Source organism: Salmo salar, chromosome 24 (genome assembly GCF_965601325.2).
Source record: "Salmo salar chromosome 24, fSalSal1, whole genome shotgun sequence".
Taxonomy (NCBI): domain Eukaryota; kingdom Metazoa; phylum Chordata; class Actinopteri; order Salmoniformes; family Salmonidae; genus Salmo; species Salmo salar.
This window is the reverse complement of record NC_138314.1, coordinates 15,192,547-15,214,837: the sequence shown is the minus strand read 5'-3', so window position 1 is coordinate 15,214,837 and position 22,291 is coordinate 15,192,547. Positions and strand designations below refer to the sequence as shown.

General features: G+C 40.8%; 1 protein-coding gene across 3 annotated transcripts in view; it reads right to left on the bottom strand.

The window, feature by feature from the left end:
* Positions 1-18,492, bottom strand: part of LOC106585070 (solute carrier family 23 member 2) — a 64,869-nt gene extending 46,377 nt beyond the window's left edge. For 2 of the 3 annotated variants that reach the window (XM_014170841.3, XM_014170842.3), the window contains exon 1: positions 18,167-18,491. The gene's annotated coding sequence lies outside the window, so the exon portion shown is untranslated. Of the gene's footprint in view, positions 1-18,166 lie in introns of all 3 variants that reach the window. The other variant, XM_045706862.2, reaches the window with a different exon arrangement.
* Between the last annotated feature and the right edge of the window lie 3,799 nt (positions 18,493-22,291).

The window sequence follows — 22,291 nt, the reverse complement described above, 5'->3', positions numbered from 1 at the left end:
TGACCTTTCAAAAATGAATCCATTAATATTTCATTTAGGTTGTGTATATTAAATGGATTTATTAGACTGGCGGCTATTGGTACTCATTGAGGCTCAGGTATTCTACTGTTAAATATGCATAGGGTCATTTTGACCGCCATGGCACTTTGAGGATGAAATGCTCAGAACGTTTCACATCTATCTAAAAGTACTGATAGTGTAAAACACACATATTTAGGAAAAGTCAGGGACAGTTGGTTTCAAGGTTTTTATTGAAATGAAGTTATTGAAATGACAATATTGAAAACGGTCAGATTGACCGCCTTGGTGGTTCTAGTGTCAAACACTGACTTGAGGACTCAAAACACAAAATTAGGGACTTGTGACTTGACCTCAGCTCTGGAACTTGGGACTTGACACTTGCCCATTATTACTTGGGACTTGACTCGAGACTCAAAGGTTAAGACTTGAGACTTGCTAAATTGTGAATTGGTGCCATCTCTGCCTTGATCTATGACATGAAATACTGATTCACACAAACACAGTAAAATGTTTTAGAGGCAGTGCCTTACATAATCATTTTGTTTTTACTGTATTGTGCAGGGCAAGAATATCTTTGTGGCAGATCTGTATGTGACACCTGGGTGCCTTCCATTGGAACAGACCCTTTCACCACTTTGCCTGTAAGTAAAATCATAAAATATGGTCGGCATTTAAATTATTTCAATACAATTTGACTCACATCTGCCAGTTGACGTCCAATACACTTCCAGAAGTACTAAAATGGTAACCAACTAGCTATCAAATAAGTAATGTGGTTTCAAATGAACGATGGACATTCTGTATTTAATTTCAGTCTGATGATCATGTGAAAGAATCTGTCATCAAGCTATGTGTAAGTGGTTTGAATATCATTGCAGTATGTACTTACAGTATATTTATTTTTTATTCAAATCATTTTATTAAAACATTATTTATTTTCATTGTATGTCATTTTACCCAACTAACTGATAAGCTTTCTGAATTGTATAAAACATTAGAATTGTACTGTAGGTCTTGAAGCCACTGCAGAGGGTCATCTACTTTCTTGACTCTGTATGCTTGGAGAACAGATTGCTTGGATTCGGTGACATATCATATGTTGCTGTGTGCAGCTTTAGTTGAGTTATATTTGTGTTGCGCAGTTGGCCAGATAAAGATTTTGTGCTTTGTTAGAACACAAGGTCCTGTTCTGCAGACCGTTGGTATATAGTGTTAATTTCACACAGTTCCAGCCATGTTCTAGAACCTTTAATTTTGTGTGTGTTAATGTTGTATTCTCCTTAAGTGACAATGCCCCCGAAGCCAGTGTTTGGAGGATATATTAGCACGGGTGTCGTTAGGCCCGAGACAAAGTCGAGGGCTGGCAAAATGTGCCAATATATCCTCCAAAACACCGTCTTCGAGGGCATTGTCACTTTTATACAACAGGTTAGCAACATATTGAAATAATGATTGACATATTTTCAGTAAAAAAATTATTTTGATTAATTTATTCATACCATTTTATCCTTCCACAAGATATACTCCAGATACAAATCTAGGGTTGGTACCTAAGCCGGCTGGTTGATCATTCTATCGGTTTGGTTGCCAGAGACGCGACCCAGTCATTCAATCTTTTTGTTTTGTATCTATAGACGCGACCCAGTTGTTCGTTGTAAATGTTCTATTGCCATACTGACTGGCAACGTTCTTGCTTGCTAGCTAGCCAACTACAGCTAACTTAGTCACGTCAAACAGTGCAGACTGATTAACAACAAAGTAGCTGCATTTGCATAAGCTGTTTTCTAGAGACCTTTATTTGGATACATCCATTAAAATAAGCTAATGATGTGCGATTTCATCTGGCATAGAAAAATGTGCTCTCTCGTCAGGTCGCTGTTGTTCAGAGGAGCTAGCCAACAACATGGCTAACACAATCACTTCAAACAGATGGAAAGCCTGCAAAATAGCTGCACTGTGTTTCATTTTATCTGTTTTGTTTTGATATTTCTTTGTATAATATATATATCTCCATTACAGCTGAGAAAAGCTGCCTATTTGTCTGATCCTGACTTGTTCATTACTATGCGACAAGTGGAGATTGTTTCAATATTCAAATTCAATGTCCAAATGTTAGTCTAAAAGAAAAAATGTGATATAAAATGTCAAGATGCTTTTATAGTGGAGATCAAGTTTATAAAATTGCCTGGCTGTGCTGATAAGACAGTGGATTGCACAGTCAGATGGAATAGGCATTTTAACATCATAGACTTAGCCGGTGGTAACTTGTGGAATAGACACAGCTGGAATGCGGTTTTAACCAGTCAGCATTCAGGATTAGACCCACCCGTTGTATAATGCATCATAATAACCATGTCCCTTTCAGGGACATTGCACAGCGTATTTCACTGGGTCAGTGGACTCAGATGGGTGGAGCAGACATTTTTTTACCAGCCTTCACATTATTTCAAACATTGTGGCATATCAACTCCTGCTGTCCACAGAGTGTTGTTTCTTTGTGTTAAAAATGTGTGTATAACTTTTTCCTCTTTAAATTGTGGCTTTTCCTCGACATGATAACCACTGGGACTGTGGGATATTTATGCTGATGGTAAGACCAATAGTTTTAGTGTCCATATTTTGATGTAGCACAATTGTTTAGTATCATACATTTTTGTTTTTACAGTACAAAATGTACATGGCAGTGGATGCCCAGTTTGACTTCTCCCAGGTTAGCTGAAATAACTGTCACCTTGAAATTAAATGTCTACAGATCGCAATAATACTGAAAAATGTACCTTTTGTTGCGCTTGTCAATGGCAATCCACCCCCCGTTTACACCGACATGCCATCATTGAGAAAGTGGTGGTGTGCCATGTTGCTCAAGAACTCCAATACCAAAGGTTAAGTCAACAAAATATTTGTACAAATTAGATTCCCCACAAAATAGTCCTCTCAGGATCTATATTAAGATAAAATGGCTGCATTGGACCTTTCTTTTTTAAAAGACAGATTTCTTGAGTTATCTTCAATTCATTCTGACTATTTTGAGTAAGTGATACTGTCTTTGTTCCTATGGTTTATCATGGGGACAAACATGAATAACTGCCACATCGAACCACACCCCAAAGACCGAAATCTCGTTTTTCTTAATGAGCAACAGAGAAACACATACGGAATCGGTGCTTTCGGTCACTCTTTAAATTTCCTGTATTGCATAAAAATCCTACATCTGTATATCCCAGTCACTGTGTTTCCTAAATGTTTCGACATGCACCAGCCATTTAGACTTCTGTTATCAGATAGGCAGTGCACTTTGCTGTCAGTACATAGTTACCACAGTTGAACTGATGAGAACTTCTGCACAACAGTTCTGAGAGGACTATTTTGTGGGGAATCTAATTTGCTTCCTGCTATTTAGGGAGAGGCTAGATCTATTTCTAAATCTCAGCTTTTTAACTAGCTCATCCGTATGTTTTTTTAAACATTACATTTTTGTTAATCCAAATGCCCAGATATTTATAGGCAGGAACCCGATCGATGGGAGAACCATCCAACTAATACATATGTTGTCCATCTGAATTTATTTTGCGAGAATTAGAAAAAAACATATTTAGTCTTTCCCGGATTAAGTACAAGTTAAACCAACCAGGGCTCTCTGTAAGGCAACGAAGTCAGATTGCAACTCTAACATAGCCTGGGCAACGGAATACATAAGTGTCACCTGCATACATATGAATATTACAAGTTAACAGATATAACTATTTATATAAATAGTTATGAGAACAGGTCCCAATAACGACCCCTGCTATACACCTTTAATATCCAGGAAACACTTGACACCATCAGAAATCACACATTGATCTGTCAGATAAGACACATTCTCAAACCACTTGCAAGAAGCCTGATCCAGGCCTATTTCAGTCTTTGCATTATAATGTAATGGTCAGTGTCAAAGTCCTTGGAAAGGTCAATAAACAAGGCAGCACAATGGTTTTTATGATCTAAGCAATTTAACACATCTAGAACAAGTGTAGCAACTGAAACGGTGCTATGTCCAGGTCTAAAACCAGACTGGTGCACATTTAGAATAGAATGAGAAGTTTAAAAAGTTATTAGTTGAGAGTAGGCCAAGGATTCTAAAACTTTGGAAAGGCAAGATAACTACCATCCAATTTCCAAGATCTCTCATCCTTTAGGTAGGGGGAGGACATGTGCCACTTTCCAGATCTTAGGGATAACACCTGAAATATAGGTTAATTATTCTGCAATAAGTGAGCCAGAGAGTTGCAGTAAAAAAGGATCAAGAGAATTACCCCCTGTGGATGTTTTTTTCATTGATTTTTAGCAATGCATAGATATAATATCATAGATAGAGAATGTCTATTTTCATTTCAACCATTTTATATCTGGGTGTGATCATTCTCTACAGTCTGTTTCAAGGTGAATAAAGGACTCTCTCTACTGGAATTAGAGGAATTTCCAGAAACAATTATTTCAAATAGATGGCCAGCTAAGGCAAAATGGGTATTAAAAGCACCACGAATTTCCATTTGGTCTATTATGGGACCAGAGGCTGTCATAACCTGACTACTTTCCAGAAGTGGATTCCCACGATTCTCAGATACACAGTTCAGGAAGTATGTTGACTTTGCTTTTCTAACCAGAGACAGATATCGATTTCCCAAATGTCTGCCAGTCAGAAGTAGTATCAGTCAATCTAGCCTCAGCCCAAGCTAAATTTCTTTCCTGTAATTTTAAATACAATTCATGCGTGAACCAAGGGATTGATCTATCCTTCACGCTTAGTTTTTTTATACCAAGTTTTTTCCAAATTTTATACGGAGCAGGATTATTTACAACAGTTAATCCCCAAAGGCTGATGTCCGCGCCCCTGCGACAATCTAATTAGCATAACAAAAAATCCCATAAAAATCTGTCAGTTTAAACTAGAGGGATGTTTTTTTGCATTGGATGCGTCTCAATCCACCGCAGACGCCTATGTCTCACTTCTGCGGTCTTTTCACAAAATGGTCTGTAGTGTTCGAATGGTTTGGCCTAGAAATTAAGGCTGGGCAATATGGCCAAAATATATCAAGAATTGAAAAAAATAATAAATTGATGGTATGACGGTATTATGTTTTTTAATAATAAAAGTTCTAAATTCGCTTAACCTGTTGGGGGTAGGGGGCAGTATTGACACGGCCGGATAAAAAACGTACCCGATTTAATCTGGTTACTACTCCAGCCCAGTAACTAGAATATGCATATAATTATTGGCTTTGGATAGAAAACACCCTAAAGTTTCTAAAACTGTTTGAATGGTGTCTGTGAGTATAACAGAACTCATATGGCAGGCAAAAACCTGAGAAGATTCCTTACAGGAAGTGCCCTCTCTGACAAGATCTTGTTCTTCTCGTCTCTGTTTATTGAAGACTGAGGATCTTTGCTGTAACGTGACACTTCCTACGGCTCCCATAGGCTCTCAGAGCCCGGGAAAAAGCTGAATGATATCGAGGCAGCCCCAGGCTGAAACACATTTGCTCTTTTGGCAAGTGGCCGATCAGAGGACAATGGGCTTAGGCGCGTGCACGAGTCGACCCCGTGCTTTATTTTCTTTCGTCTTTTTACCTAAACGCAGATTCCCGGTCGGAATATTATCGCTTTTTTACGAGAAAAATGGCATAAAAATTGATTTTAAACAGTGGTTGACATGCTTCGAAGTACGGTAATGGAATATTTAGAATTTTTTTGTCACGAAATGCGTCGTGCTCGTCACCCTTCTTTACCCTTTCGGATAGTGTCTTGAACGCACGAACAAAACGCCGCTGTTTGGATATAACTATGGATTATTTGGGACCAAATTCTTAAAATAATTGTTATGCTTTTTGTGAACGTTTATCGTGAGTAATTTAGTACATTTTTTTGTAAATTCACCGGAAGTTTGCTAGTTCTGAACGTCACATGCTAATGTAAAAAGCTGGTTTTTGATATAAATATGAACTTGATCGAACAAAACATGCATGTATTGTATAACATAATGTCCTAGGGTTGTCATCTGATGAAGATCATCAAAGGTTAGTGCTGCATTTAGCTGTGGTTTGGGTTTTTGTGACATTATATGCTAGCTTGAAAAATGGGTGTCTGATTATTTCTGGCTGGGTAGTCTGCTGACATAATCTAATGTTTTGCTTTCGTTGTAAAGCCTTTTTGAAATCGGACAGTGTGGTTAGATTAACGAGAGTCTGGTCTTTAAAATGGTGTAAAATAGTCATAATTTTGAGAAATTGAAGTAATAGCATTTCTAAGGTATTTGAATAACGCGCCACAGGATTCCACTGGCTGTTACGTAGGTGGGACGATTTCGTCCCGCCGACCCTAGAGAGGTTAATGAGTAGTGCGTGATCCTAGGGTGGCAACACATACATGCTAAGTGATTTCCATTGGTCTTTCTCCATTCTGATTGTACAGTATAAAACCCCCCGGGGGCCAGCACGTTGGGGGGGGCACACTCTGGCGCCGGAAGGCGCGCAGCGAAAGAAGCCGTGTCATCAATTTCTGCATATGAGATCATTTCCACACTGCCACGTAGGGCTGCACGATATCTGGGCCTTATTTTTAATGAAATGTTGCAATTTGACTTGCGATTTAGAGCAAAACACTTGGGTTAACTGTTGGAATCATGGAAATAGAATGTATATTCTAATTATATGGTTAGAATATAATAGTGGGCACTTTTAATAGTGTTGTTTGACATGACAATGAATGAAAATGCCAGGGAGGAGTTATTGTGACAGGGTATGAACTAAAGTGTTGATAGGTGTTTCCTAGGGGACCCTATAATCTTTGGCTACATTGAATGTTGTTTTCTCTTAGCTACTTCATGTAGCTAACATATTCTTGCTTTGAGTATTCCTCTTTAAATTTATAAGATACTGTTGCACAAACAACATGCTGATTTAGGTCTACACCATCACTGGTATTATCAGGCTGTAGCTAACTACGCTTGCTCTTACTCAGTACATTTATTAGCTAGCTAGCGATTAACATTAGCGGCTAACAATCAGTGGCTAACAAGATTTAGGAACAACTTGCTAAGACAAACTAGCTGTTTGCAGATGTAAGAAATACAAGCTAAGTGTAATTATAGAATGCTAGTAGATTTATATTAAAAAGCAAAGTGACAACTGCATCGTTGTCATCAACATTGTTGCACATGCTGCATTGACCATGAAGACTGAACGCAAGTGTCTCGTGGTCGAGGAACAACAAATGCACTCATTGAGTGACAGACAGGAGCCGGGGCTAGGTCTGTGTGGAAAGCGGCATAGAGAGATGACTCAAGTAGCGAAGTAAACTATAAAAATGGACGTTACACACTGCCTATCACATTTAACAAACCAAACATTCAAGTACTGTTATAGAAGGTAAAGTAAAAACCCAAACCGGTCCGTGCATCAATACCGGTACATCGCAAAAAACGGTATACCACCCAGCCCTACTACAAACTATGGAAAGATGAAACTCACGAACACGTATGTCAGTCGTTTTGCTCTAGGATGCCCACAGGCCTCACAAGACTCGTTTGATGTTCCCCCAGTACCAGTTGAATTTTTTTTAAATGTTAGTATATTTGGAGAAGGCATAGTGCCTAAAATAAGGGGTTAAATACATGTAAAAAATGTTTGTGTTTTCTTATTTCCCTCATATCTCTCAGATATAGGACAGACACCGCAGTCCCCTCCAAAAAATCTAATGGAAGTTTGTTCTGTTGTTCCATGTAGTGAATCTGTTATTTAATGTGTTTGTATGGGCTAACACCAGTAAGGCCAAAATAATTGTTCATAAAAAGAAATTAAAAAATACATTTTCTTTTCTTTTTTATACTTCAAGTGGTTTTAAAATTCTAAATCAAATAGCAAAATGATCCTTGGTATGACCGTCTTAAAACAATTCCATATAGCTTAGTATAACCAAATCCAATACAACACATTATTGAGTACCAATATCCATATTTTCAAGAATAGTGGTGGCTGCATCATGTTATGGGCATGCTTGTAATCGTTAAGGACTGGGGAGTTTCAGGATAAAAAAAGAAATGGAATGGAGGAAAACCTGGTTCAGTCTGGCTTCCACCAGACACTGGGAGATGAATTCACCTTTCAGCAGGACAATAACCTAAAGCCCAAGGCCATATCTACACTGGAGTTGCTTACCAAGAAGACAGTGAATGTTCCTGAGTGGCTTGAAAATCTACAGCCAAGACCTGAAAATGGTTGTCTAGCAATAATCAGCAACCAATACAACAGAGCTTGAAGAATTTTGAAAAGTATATTTTGCACAATCTAGGTGTGGAAAGCTCTTAGAGACAGCTGTAATCACTGCCAAATGGTGCTTCTACAAAGTATTAGCTAAGGGGAGTGAATTAGTTATTTCTGTATTTAATTTTCAATCAATTTGCAAAAATTTCTAAAAACACGTTTTTACTTTGTCATTATGGGGTATTGTGTGTAGATGGGTGTTTTAAAAATATATATATACTGCTCCAAAAAAATAAAGGGAACACTTAAACAACACATCCTAGATCTGAATGAAAGAAATAATCTTATTAAATAGTTTTTTCTTTACATAGTTGAATGTGCTGACAACAAAATCACACAAAAATAATCAATGGAAATCCAATTTATCAACCCATGGAGGTCTGGATTTGGAGTCACACTCAAAATTAAAGTGGAAAACCACACTACAGGCTGATCCAACTTTGATGTAATGTCCTTAAAACAAGTCAAAATGAGGCTCAGTAGTGCGTGTGGCCTCCACGTGCCTGTATGACCTCCCTACAACGCCTGGGCATGCTCCTGATGAGGTGGTGGATGGTCTCCTGAGGGATCTCCTCCCAGACCTGGACTAAAGCATCCGCCAACTCCTGGACAGTCTGTGGTGCAACGTGGCGTTGGTGGATGGAGCAAGACATGATGTCCCAGATGTGCTCAATTGGATTCAGGTCTGGGGAACGGGCGGGCCAGTCCATAGCATCAATGCCTTCCTCTTGCAGGAACTGCTGACACACTCCAGCCACATGAGGTCTAGCATGGTCTTGCATTAGGAGGAACCCAGGGCCAACCGCACCAGCATATGGTCTCACAAGGGGTCTGAGGATCTCATCTCGGTACCTAATGGCAGTCAGGCTACCTCTGGCGAGCACATGGAGGGCTGTGCGGCCCCCCAAAGAAATGCCACCCCACACCATGACTGACCCACCGCCAAACCGGTCATGCTGGAGGATGTTGCAGGCAGCAGAACGTTCTCCACGGCGTCTCCAGACTCTGTCACGTCTGTCACATGTGCTCAGTGTGAACCTGCTTTAATCTGTGAAGAGCACAGGGTGCCAGTGCCGAATTTGCCAATCTTGGTGTTCTCTGGCAAATGCCAAACGTCCTGCACAGTGTTGGGCTGTAAGCACAACCCCCACCTGTGGACGTCGGGCCCTCATACCACCCTCATGGAGTCTGTTTCTGACCGTTTGAGCAGACACATGCACATTTGTGGCCTGCTGGAGGTCATTTTGCAGGGCTCTGGCAGTGCTTCTCCTGCTCCTCCTTGCACAAAGGCGGAGGTAGCGGTCCTGCTGCTGGGTTGTTGCCCTCCTACGGCCTCCTCCACGTCTCCTGATGTACTGGCCTGTCTCCTGGTAGCGCCTCCATGCTCTGGACACTACGCTGACAGACACAGCAAACCTTCTTGCCACAGGTCGCATTGATGTGCCATCCTGGATGAGCTGCACTACCTGAGCCACTTGTGTGGGTTGTTGACTCCGTCTCATGCTACCACTAGAGTGAAAGCACCGCCAGCATTCAAAAGTGACCAAAACATCAGCCAGGAAGCATAGGAACTGAGAAGTGGTCTGTGGTCCCCATCTGCAGAACCACTCCTTTATTGGGGGTGTCTTGCTAATTGCCTATAATTTCCACCTGTTGTCTATTCCATTTGCACAACAGCATGTGAAATGTATTGTCAATCAGTGTTGCTTCCTAAGTGGACAGTTTGATTTCACAGAAGTGTGATTGACTTTGGAGTTACATTGTGTTGTTTAAGTGTTCCCTTTATTTTTTTGAGCAGTGTATATTTTGAATTCAGGCTGTATTTGGCTAAGGTGTATGTAAACTTCAGACTTCAACTGTATTTCTATGGGCACAAGTACAGTTCATGACACAAACTGTTCACAGCCCTCTTGTTGGTGGAGATAATTTTGCAGGTTTAAAGGTTATTTCCTTCAATTCTACACATTTTGTCATGGGATGCAAAAACGTTTTGCAGTTTTAAAGCAAATGTTCTTGCAATTCTATACATTTTGCCATGTCTAATTTGTATTCATGTGATATTTGAGAAACAAAAATTACAACAATATTTATAGGCTAAAAAAATGTTAGCTGACATGGGCTAGTTGATCTGGTCATTTCTGACTAGTTATAAATACCTCTCTACGGTCTGCAATGACTAACATGACAGGAAGAACTGATGATGCACTACCCAATTTCTACATTGCACCTTGTGCATTCTACTATTACAACTTCCCTTTTGCTGGAAACCACTGGTTTTAGTACATTGACAAGATAACATTATATTGTTTTTACACAGGTGTTGTAACTTTGAATTCATATTCATGGATTACAAGGACTGCAAACCAGGTTTATATACTGTTTATTATTGATTGATGTGTAGAATGTATTAATAATTTAAAAACGTAAAATGCTTGCTGGGCATAACATACATATAACCAGAGACAGCAAAGTTTGTGTGATATATTAAGTCCTTGTATGGTGTTTCTCGCATGGTATGACAGCAAGAGGAAAAGAGGGGAATTGCAGGGGTTCTACTTTTATCATCTAAGAAATATAGCTAGTCAAGTCTTTTATCTCAGTCACTGATCTGGAGAAAGTTATGTTTTTATTTCCTCATGCCTAGATTACTGTAACTATTTGAATATACACCAGGAAATGTAACCATATCACAACTGCTTCTCTACACTGGCTACCAGTAACCTTTTAGAATAGATTTTCAAATGCTATTTATCATGTTTAAGTCTAGGCTTGGTTTAGCCCCATCCTACTGTATATCTCAGATCTTTTATCTCCCTACGAGCCAGGACGGTGATGTAAAGTGAACTCAGAAATATAAAAAAAGACTGACTTGTGTAGCCTGATCTTTGAACATGTTTCTGCCATGCTTGGTTGTGATATCGTGTTCCCCAGAATCCTGTGTGCGGTGAATATCGAAACTTCTTGATTGTACAGAGAAGTGTCTGACTGATAGTCACCTTCAATTGGCAATCCTGAATAACTGGAAACAGAACAGCTGGAGACAGAAATTTCCTACAGTCCTATCTTCAATAACACGCTCCTGAGGCTACCTTGCTTTACAACACATGGTCAACAAAAAGCCCACATCACTCCACAGGGACAGAGCTGGAAAGACTTGTGTGGGCCAGCGTGGGACAATCTAAAGAAGGATATCCTGTTGATCGCAGATTGAGGTGGAGACGAGCATCACTTAAAGGGGCAATCATAAATTGCTTCATCCATTTTTGGACTTATAAATTAATTATATGTACCCATTAATTCTTGAAGAATATTACTTATAAATGTATTGTGAGCTTAGTTCAACTGTCACACCCCTTCAGAACCCAAAATATAAGCTTGTTTTACTCCAATGTTTGTAAAGAGTAAATGTAACATGGTTAAAACTATAATTTTGACATCATGGATTGTCAGTCCTTGCATCCAGAGGTCCTTTGAATTTGAGCGTGGTTACATTTCTCCAGCCCAATCCTCCGGTTCACACCGTGGTGGGGAGTCCACTTTGTTATTGTTTCAACTGCTGATTGCAGCTTTAACCAATAATTGATCACTTTCCCACCAGACAAACTTGCTGAACCTATCAGTATGGCTACAGCTGTGAGGTGGTAATAGATTTCATTTCACCATTCTGTAATAAAATGAACATTTTTGTTCAATTAAAAATGTTAGAGAGATGACTGCCGTAATCTACGCACCCATTTATGTTTCACTGTAAGGTGTCTAGAAATGAGTTTGAAAAGAGAGACTTAATATCGGCCTATCTATTGCCTCCACTCTACGTTACATAGGTTCATCAGAAAGACAACTATGCCTCCACGTGATCTCTGGTGTCTGGGATGTGAGTGACTACCCTCGGCACCATCATAGCTGGAGCATGTTGAGTAACAGATACGATGTGAAGAATACGCAGACTAATGTGACGCCTTTGATTTCACGTTAACCTATTACACATGGGTGTTTATTGTGGAGCTATCCACATTGTCTCTTCTCCCACAAAATAAGAATAGGAAGCAGCTGGTTATTCGCAAAAGGTTATGCTTCGTGTCAATGCTGTATGTAAACTTAGCCTTAACACTAACCTCATCCAGAATGCAACTATTCACCCAAATTAAAATGTTAAAATGAAACACTATGGCCATTACTATCTAATCATCATGTCCAACAAACTACTTGTGTGAAGTTTAATACAGAATTGAATGTATTACCTGTTGGTGCTCGGGTTTTTCTTTATCAACACTATACTACTGTAGGCCTACCTACCATTTATCGTTTTTCAGGGGTGCATTCTTTTCATGCCTAGAAGATGGTGACAAGTGTCCTATACAAACGATTATAGGTTTAGATTGTCAGCAGTTTAGCCAAAGTCCTTGCCTCATCAAAAAGTTTAAATAATCAAAAGGTGAATGTACACTTGCATATTTACATTAGGTGAACACGCATAAATGCAGTGAGTTAATCTGATCTCATGGATTATTTCAGAACATTGAGATGGATTGGATTCCTTAGTCATCTGGTTTCCATTTAGTCCCCAGACACAGTTTGCAACACCTATAGGCCTACTTTTATGAAATGTAAGATTTATTTTCTTGATTAATTGTAGACATTCTAACACCGTAGCCTACCCCCAATTCATTGACCAGTGGCTGTTAAAATAACAGGCAGGCCTATTATTATTAGGTAATTAAAATAGGCAAATTAGCGTCAAGGGTAGCACCCTCATGGTGCTCCTGACAACCAACTTCTAAAAACTGCCACTGGGGAGGGCCTGTTGCTCAGCGAACCCCCGCAGATCCCAGCCCAGCAATGCCTACCACCGATCCAGCCCACCAGGGATTCATCCTGTGTGTGTGTGTGTGTGTGTGTGTGTGTGTGTGTGTGTGTCCAAGAAAGAAAAAAAAAAATAGTCAGCTGGAATGCTAGGCTATTGCTCCATGTCAGCCGTTATAGTCTGCTTGGCAGTGGGAGAAGATGATACTTTCAGGCCAATTATCCATAACAGTGCCCCACAAATCTGAGCAATCTAACTGTGGTATACTTGATTCCCATGTTGGCCTATTATTATTACTATGTAATTGGTTATTCATTTGTGTTTGTTTTAGTGAGTGACACTGGCGTCATGAATCTAATAGTAGTAGGGCTAATAGGCCTATCGTCGCATGCGTAACTGCGCCTTAGTTTCAGTTTCTGATTATCAAAAGACACAGGTTCAAAGTTCAACATTGTCGATAAACTTAATGCATGAATGGTCAATGAATTACACAGGAGAAATGGCAATGACAAAATATCCCATATTTTAGTAGAAAAACTCTTAGGATTGATAATGGATCAGGTGGAGGATTAGTCGTTGACGTAGGCTAGTCGGGTGGAATGCGACCGACCTCGGACCACGCCCACATCCCCAGGACGGAATTGTGCTGACCCCCTCCCCCCCTGCAAGACCAGGTCCTATACAGGAGATGGTCCGTTCCCCACTGGAAAGTCAGCCCCCGGGCACGGCCCTGAGTTTAACTGGCCTTCCCAGGGGGGCAGAAGGGAGGCGGGTCGGTGGTATAATACATCATAGGAAGGTGAGAGCTGCTTATAGGCCTATACCAAGTGTAATTTAAGGAAATTAGGTAGGCCTACGACAAAAGGGCAGGTTGTAGGGAGATGGTGGAGTGGCTAGAGATGTGGTGTATAGAGCAGAGGTAGGCCTATGGTAAGGAAGCATAGTGTGATAAAATCTGAGCTATCCATGTCCAATGTGAACTGGGTACGGGGAGCTGTCCTTACAGCACACTTCTAGCCGCACTGTCCAATGGAGGCGGCCGCAGGGCAATAGTATAAGCTCCAATCATAAAGCGTGCGCCACTGACAGAAGAAAGTACAACGCTAGGCTTAGTCGCCAATGGTTTGTCTTAAACCTTTTGTTTGCCGTGCCTCTTAAGTATTTGTTAAATGCCTTTATTTATCATCTCGGGACACATCTGAGATTGGAGTCTGATCTATGAGACTTTTTATTAACTGTAATAATTTGCCGTTTCATTAATCCTAACTACGCTCCAGCCACTACGACCAGAGCCATGTCGTGTGCACAAGAGGAGAGCTTCATTCGGCAGTCAGAAATAAATTGACATAGAACCAAATGTCTTGAAGAGAAAGGTAGGCTTAAGTGCAGGTTGAAAGATAGAATTCCGGCAGGAGTAAACTAGAACGAGGAAGTAGCCAAGAACCAATAGAAAGAGAAGCATCCAGGAGCCAGTTGAAAGAGGGGGCGGGAAGAATTGCCCAGGACTATATTGGTCTGAGACCCACTGCAGCCCAAGTCACCCGGGTGACCCAGCTCTCACACTAGTAATAATATTCATTATTAATAACGGTAGGCTACAGGCTTAACACACAAATCCCCATGAAACAGCTTTGGAGGCAAAGTTAAGCCATTATGTTACACATTTTATTTGAGAATGTGATTTAAATAACACCTAAAACACAATTTGGTAAGCTACATTAATGAAGGGGATCAGAGAGGGAGCATATTCTCTCTCTCACACTCACGCACTCCCCGTGGTGAGAGAGCGTGCACGGTTCATATTGATTATAATGACATAGGCTGCACAAATTAGGCTAACCTACAAACCAAAGGTTCTGCTGGAGCCTTTCATTGTGTAGAAATCTCCATAGATTATAGGCTACGAATAACTTATTTGTAGCCTGAGGACAAAACAAATCTTCCTTCCTCATGTTGGCTCAAGCAAGTGACGTGCACACACATTCCTCCAAGCATTGTTTCCAGGACAACCATGGTAATAAATCTCACCCTAAAAATCAGATGCGATCCCTACATGGTGATTGATGGATGGATATCGATGAATAGTCCTACTTATGTAACAACTAATTTTAACACACACACACTTATAAGATGAAGGGAAGGGGGAGAGGTAAAAGGACCTAGGAGCACCAACATCTTAAGTTCATAAGAGCTCATTACATTTGGTGTCAAATGAAAGCTAAGAGTCTATTTTACAGAAATGAAGGCATATATATATATATATATATATATATATATATATATATATATATATATATATATATATATATATATATACACACACACTGCTCAAATAAATAAAGGGAACACTTAAACAACACAATGTAACTCCAAGTCAATCACACTTCTGTGAAATCGAACTGTCCACTTAGGAAGCAACAGTGATTGACAATAAATGTCACATGCTGTTGTGCAAATGGAATAGACAACAGGTGGAAATTATGGGCAATTAGCAAGACACCCCCAATAAAGGAGTGGTTCTGCAGGTGGGGACCACAGACCACTTCAGTTCCTATGCTTCCTGGCTGATGTTTTGGTCACTTTTGAATGCTGGTGTTGCTTTCACTCTAGTGGTAGCATGAGACGGAGTCTACAACCCACACAAGTGGCTCAGGTAGTGCAGCTCATCCAGGATGGCACATCAATGCGACCTGTGGCAAGAAGGTTTGCTGTGTCTGTCAGCGTAGTGTCCAGAGCATGGAGGCGCTACCAGGAGACAGGCCAGTACATCAGGAGACGTGGAGGAGGCCGTAGGAGGGCAACAACCCAGCAGCAGGACCGCTACCTCCGCCTTTGTGCAAGGAGGAGCAGGAGAAGCACTGCCAGAGCCCTGCAAAATGACCTCCAGCAGGCCACAAATGTGCATGTGTCTGCTCAAACGGTCAGAAACAGACTCCATAAGGGTGGCATGAGGGCCCGACGTCCACAGGTGCAGGACGTTTGGCATTTGCCAGAGATCACCAAGATTGGCAAATTCGCCACTGGCGCCCTGTGCTCTTCACAGATGAAAGCAGGTTCACACTGAGCATGTGACAGACGTGACAGAGTCTGGAGACACCGTGGAGAACGTTCTGCTGCCTGCAACATCCTCCAGCATGACCGGTTTGGCGGTGGGTCAGTCATGGTGTGGGGTGGCATTTCTTTGGGGGGGCCGCACAGCCCTCCATGTGCTCGCCAGAGGTAGCCTGACTGCCATTAGGTACCGAGATGAGATCCTCAGACCCCTTGTGAGACCATATGCTGGTGCGGTTGGCCCTGGGTTCCTCCTAATGCAAGACCATGCTAGACCTCATGTGGCTGGAGTGTGTCAGCAGTTCCTGCAAGAGGAAGGCATTGATGCTATGGACTGGCCTGCCCGTTCCCCAGACCTGAATCCAATTGAGCACATCATGTCTCGCTCCATCCACCAACGCCACGTTGCACCACAGACTGTCCAGGAGTTGGCGGATGCTTTAGTCCAGGTCTGGGAGGAGATCCCTCAGGAGACCATCCGCCACCTCATCAGGAGCATGCCCAGGCGTTGTAGGGAGGTCATACAGGCACGTGGAGGCCACACGCACACTACTGAGCCTCATTTTGACTTGTTTTAAGGACATTACATCAAAGTTTGATCAGCCTGTAGTGTGGTTTTCCACTTTAATTTTGAGTGTGACTCCAAATCCAGACCTCCATGGGTTGTTGGATTTCCATTGATTATTTTTGTGTGATTTTGTTGTCAGCACATTCAACTATGTAAAGAAAAGTATTTAATAAGATTATTTATTTCATTCAGATCTAGGATGTGTTGTTTAAGTGTTCCCTTTATTTTTTTGAGCAGTATACACACACACACACACAATATATATATAGAATATATAAGAAAAAGCTGCCAACAAGTGCTCAGCATATGTGGGAACTTCTTCAAGACTGTTGGAAAAACATTCCAGGTGAAGCTGGTTGAGAGAATGCCAAGAGTGTGCAAAGCTGTAATCAAGGCAAAGGATGACTACTTTGAAGAATCTCAAATATAAAATATATTTTGATTTGTTTAACACTTTTTTTTAGTTACTACATGATTCCATATGCGTTTTCATAGTTGTGATGACGTCACTATTATTCTACTATATAGAAAATAAAGAAAAACCCTTGAATGAATAGGTGTGTCCAAACTTTTGACTGGTACTGTAAATCAAAACACAATAATGTTGAAGTTAAGAACCTTGGAAACTAATATTAACATTTATATTTAATTTTACTGATAACAATTGTGTTTATGATTTATTAAGCAATTAAAAGGTGTACATCGGAAACCGCAGTTGGGTCACCTGCTACTGTCCTCCCTTCCACTGGCATACTGTTATTGACATAATTGTGAAAACAGTATTTTCTCTCTCTCATACACTCAAAGTAGAGTAGTGTATAGGTCAGTACAGTAAAGCACACTAGGGTAGAGTAAAGTACAATGTACTGTGCTCTACTGCGATGTCCAAGCACCACATTATTTATGCAGACATCATTGAATCTCAATTCAGAGTAGATATTGAACAGAGTTTTTGGAAAACTTGGTCACATAAAAAGGGCCATTTTACTGTCATTCTGTTACAAAACGTTACATCTGCACTGTTATTCAAGTATATGGGTTGTTTTATGTGGACATTTTTGAAAGTAGTCCTTACGCATAGAGTTGTATGGTTTGTTTAACTTTGCCAAAAATCGGAGTCTTAGCGTCATTCTGTTACCATGGAATTGCCTATATGCTAATCAATAGAAAGCAATGCCTCATACTATCCCACTGCGCATCTCTTATCATTAAATGATGAGGCCCTCTGATTAGGAGCATGCATTGCTATAGACATGATCCTTCTGCTCCCACCGCGTTTGCTATTGGTCCATCCTCGGATGTTGTATGTCTCCCTCTCTCTGTCACACTGTAGCTAGCTATGGCGTCATATTCCCCATCACGAGAATGATGCAAATACGGCTAGTGAGCACCAAACAGCTGGCTCCCCAGGTAAACACTCACCTGTCCTGGGGAAGGAACACCGGCAGGACCCGTTTCCCTTCAGGGTTATGGTAAAGTCCCCGTGGCGGTGCTGGCGAGGTTAGGGTTGGTTAGGGGTGATACAGCCAAAGGCAGGTTAAACCCGAACAACAACCTTCAAATGAAGCCGAAAGGAGCGTTAGATGTGTGTTGGTCCAGTTCTTATTAGGTAGAAAATAACTATTCTTGTAGTCTCCCGCGCCAGTGTATTGGGCTGTCAGATAGCAATGTCTGTAGATACAGAAAGAGTGTGTATTATGTAGTCTACCGATAGGCACGGGGTTGACTGGACACATAACAGCGCATGCTCAGATAGGCCCTGACGTCAGGCCCTTCCTCTTTGTGCTTACTGCCACGTTCAAGACAACCGGGAACTCAAAAATCTCTGACTTGCGACTTCAGTGCGTTCAAGACAACTGGGAATAAAATGAGGTCAAATCATGACGTCAGTGATCTTCAGGTCGGAAAGTCGGGGCTCTATAAATATGCCCGTGTTTCCGACTATGAATTCCGAGTTGGCTGACCGTTCAAAACGATTTATCCCAGTCGGAGCTCGTTTTTTTTCTGAGTACACAGTTGTCTTGAACAAAACTGAAGTCGGAAGTCGAGATTTCCGAGTTCGCTGGTTTTAGAACGCGGCAAAAGTCAATGTGTTCTGGGCACGCCGGTTCCAGAAGCCTACCCTTCCTCTTTCTCTCAATGTTTCTCCTCCAATCCCCCCCTCTTTCTCAGTGCTCTCGTTTCGATAAGCTTATCCCTGTTTTTATGAACACAAAATGTCGTCTTCCACTTTCTCCCTGGTTCTGTGGATATTTGCACCGTTCCATACTCACATCTAGTGGTATTCTAGGCGTATCGCAGCAACACAGTTCTTCAGGACCCATGCTCCACAAACATAGACATGCTGCCCAAGTATATAACCCAAGTAATGACATATCCAAAACAAGACCAAGAGGGGGGAGGAACACAATAATGGTGTAATGTAGGCCTTCTAAAAAACGGTCTCCAGATTCCATTGTAGACTGAAGTACTGCAATATTGTGTAATCATCTTACTGTTGAAATGTGAACTGTGCCAATATTAACCAGTTTCCTAATAATTAAATTTCTCTATACTGCATGTATGCATGCATGCATGCATGTCTGTCTGTCTGTCTGTCTGCATAGCAGCAGGAATTTGTTTTGAGTAGGGGGTGCTGAGTGCAGGGGGTTGGGGAAAAAAATCCCCTTTATAATAAAGTATTTGCAGGCCAATTCAATTCCTAATGTGATGAGTAACATAAGCATAGGACATGATTCAGTAACAGTAGTCACTGTAGCCTAAAGTAAATTGAAATACATTTGTCAAAAGTATATAATTACTCCCGTCTATACAGAAATAAATAAAATAATTCAAAATACTTCACCAGAGAGCATGACTTAGCCACAGGGGATAATTAGCTTATTTTAAAGCTGTGGATTGTTTCAAATCACATATATATGCCTAATTGGGAATCCCGCAATTTGGGCAGCGGGCTTGGCAATATAGGCCTAGCTGATTATTGAGATGCGGCTGTCAGTAAAAAGCAACACATCTAAAATATGTGTGAAGATGATGTGCCTTTAGTATAATTTGAAATGTTGAGACAAGAAGAAGGGGAGGGATGTGTGGTGAAGATATTGGCACATCTCTCTCCAGAATGCACTCAGCTGTCTCCCACCAATACTTACGCATTCATTGTTTTATTGTGTTAATTGTTTGCCCTTTGATTGTTTATTTTTTATAAATTCCCCATTACATACAGTATGTCACCAGTAGTAAATGTACTGTTATTGGTTACATGAATTTCTGGTAGCTCTTTCCTGCAGTCAAAGGACCAAATCTCCCTCTAGTGGCCTCATGGGTGGAATGTTATTCATATCGTTCAGAATTTTATAATTAATAAACATTTCAAAAAACCCGCAGAAAATCTGGTGTTTCTGTGTCAAATGGTTTTGTTATATTTCAGTCTTCTGTGATGTATATAAAATGTAATATTGGAATGCAAACTCAAAATTGAATACATTTTAACTCTATATCTGACATGGTACAGGTGTCTTCTTTTTTAAGCCCATAACCATGTGTATGAGGTTTATACTTCTGTTTCAAAGTAGATTTGTTTAAGACTTCCAAGAATCTCTCTGTGTGACCCTGATTTAGCCCACTGCAGTAAAAGGTTAATACTTTACCTGAAGTCAGTTGCCTATTTGGCCTGTAGTATGTTACTGCGTAGACCTTTCCTGCAGTCAAATGACCTAGTGGCCTCATGGGTGGAATGTTATTCATTACATTTTATAATTAATAAACGTTACTTTAAAAAACGCTGAAAATCCTGTGTTTCTATGTTAAACGGTTTTGTTATATTTCAGTCTTAAATGATGTATATAAAGTATAATATTGGGATGCAAATTCAAAACTAAATACATTTCAACTCTATATCTGACATGGTTCATAACCATGTGTGTGAGGTGTATACTTTTGCTTCAAAGTACTTTTGTTTCAAAGTTCAAACACTGTGTGACCCTGATTTATCCCTCTGCATTAAAAGGTTCACCTGAGGTTGATTGATTTTTAAGTGTGAGGTCTTATCTAGAACCCTACCACATTTTTTACCATCAGACATTATATTCAGCCTGGCAACCCTCCGATTGCAGGCCCACATTGTTAACCTAGGTTATCCTCCCAGCTTTCACCCTTCTGTTATGCAACAATATCAGATCTTATCACATTCCATTTGGTTTCATCTTGTCATCACATTACTCTGCTCATCTTCAATGCCCTTCCACCACAATAAGCAATAACCATGTTATTTTATCACCGCCGTTTTCCAACACAGATAAATAACAACAAAGCTCACAGAAACTAAATCAATGATCTATTTGAAAGCCAAAGCAGATACCTAACAGATCAGGCAGTCAACTCAAAGACCAACAGAGGAATTTATACAGCAGTCTGGCAAATCAATCTCCATCCAGAAACAAAGTCATATTTGGGCATGTATTTATCAACAAGCATCTCAGATTAGAAGTGCTGATCTAGGATCAGTTTTGCCTTTTAGACAATAATGAATAAGATTTGATGTACAACAGGGACGTGATCTTAGATCTACTCTTTATGTTATTTATTATTGGCCCTGTAGTGTAAGATCTGCTACAGTATATCATCCACTCAATGAACTAACTAAAGTGCTTCATTTTTCATTGGCCAAAGTGGCCGTGTCCTCCTGACCTGCTATGGCCTGGCTATTGACTAATCCCCAATCAGCCTTTACCCTACCAGCACCTGCCACTGACGCATACAACAGGGAGTGAGATCAGACATGACAGACATACACAAACTCTCTCTCAGTGCTCGCTCTGGTGGTTGTTTATGCATGTGAGATAAAGTACCCCACATGACAATGACTACAGGTATGTAAGGTAAAGGCTTAAGTAGGCCTGTAGTATTCTAGAACTTTAATCTTAATGTGTGTGTGTGTGTGTGTGTGTGTGTGTGTGTGTGTGTGTGTGTGCGTGCGTGCGTGCGTGCGTGCGGTGTAAAGGAGCTGAGACCTGAGGATTTGGGACAGTAGAATCAGGAGTCACATGTTTGTGAAGGTGTTTGGCAGGAGGAGTAGCTCTAGAGATGCTAAAGACTGGATTTACATCATGCTCCACTTGGCAACACACACACACGTTCTAGCGCTCATGCACACACGTACACTTTGTAACGCTCACATACACACCCACCCACTCATGATGACATCCCACGGATAGTGAAGTGATCAACACATACAGCCTAGGAATCCTGGGAATTCTCAATCAGGCAGTTTAGAATTCAAACGAATTATGAGTTAAGAATCCCCTCATGTTTGCACTGGTCATTCTAGTCTTTCTGCTTCAAAACAGGCCCTCCTTCAAACAGTAAATAGTTATAACACAACATTGTTTTCTCATGGAGAGAGTGGCTCACATGGTGTGTGTGTGTGTGTGTGTGTGTGTGTGTGTGTGTGTGTGTGTGTGTGTGTGTGTGTGTGTGTGTGTGTGTGTGTGTGTGTGTGTGTGTGTGTGTGTGTGTGCGTGTGCGTGTGCGTGTGCGTGTGCGTGCGTG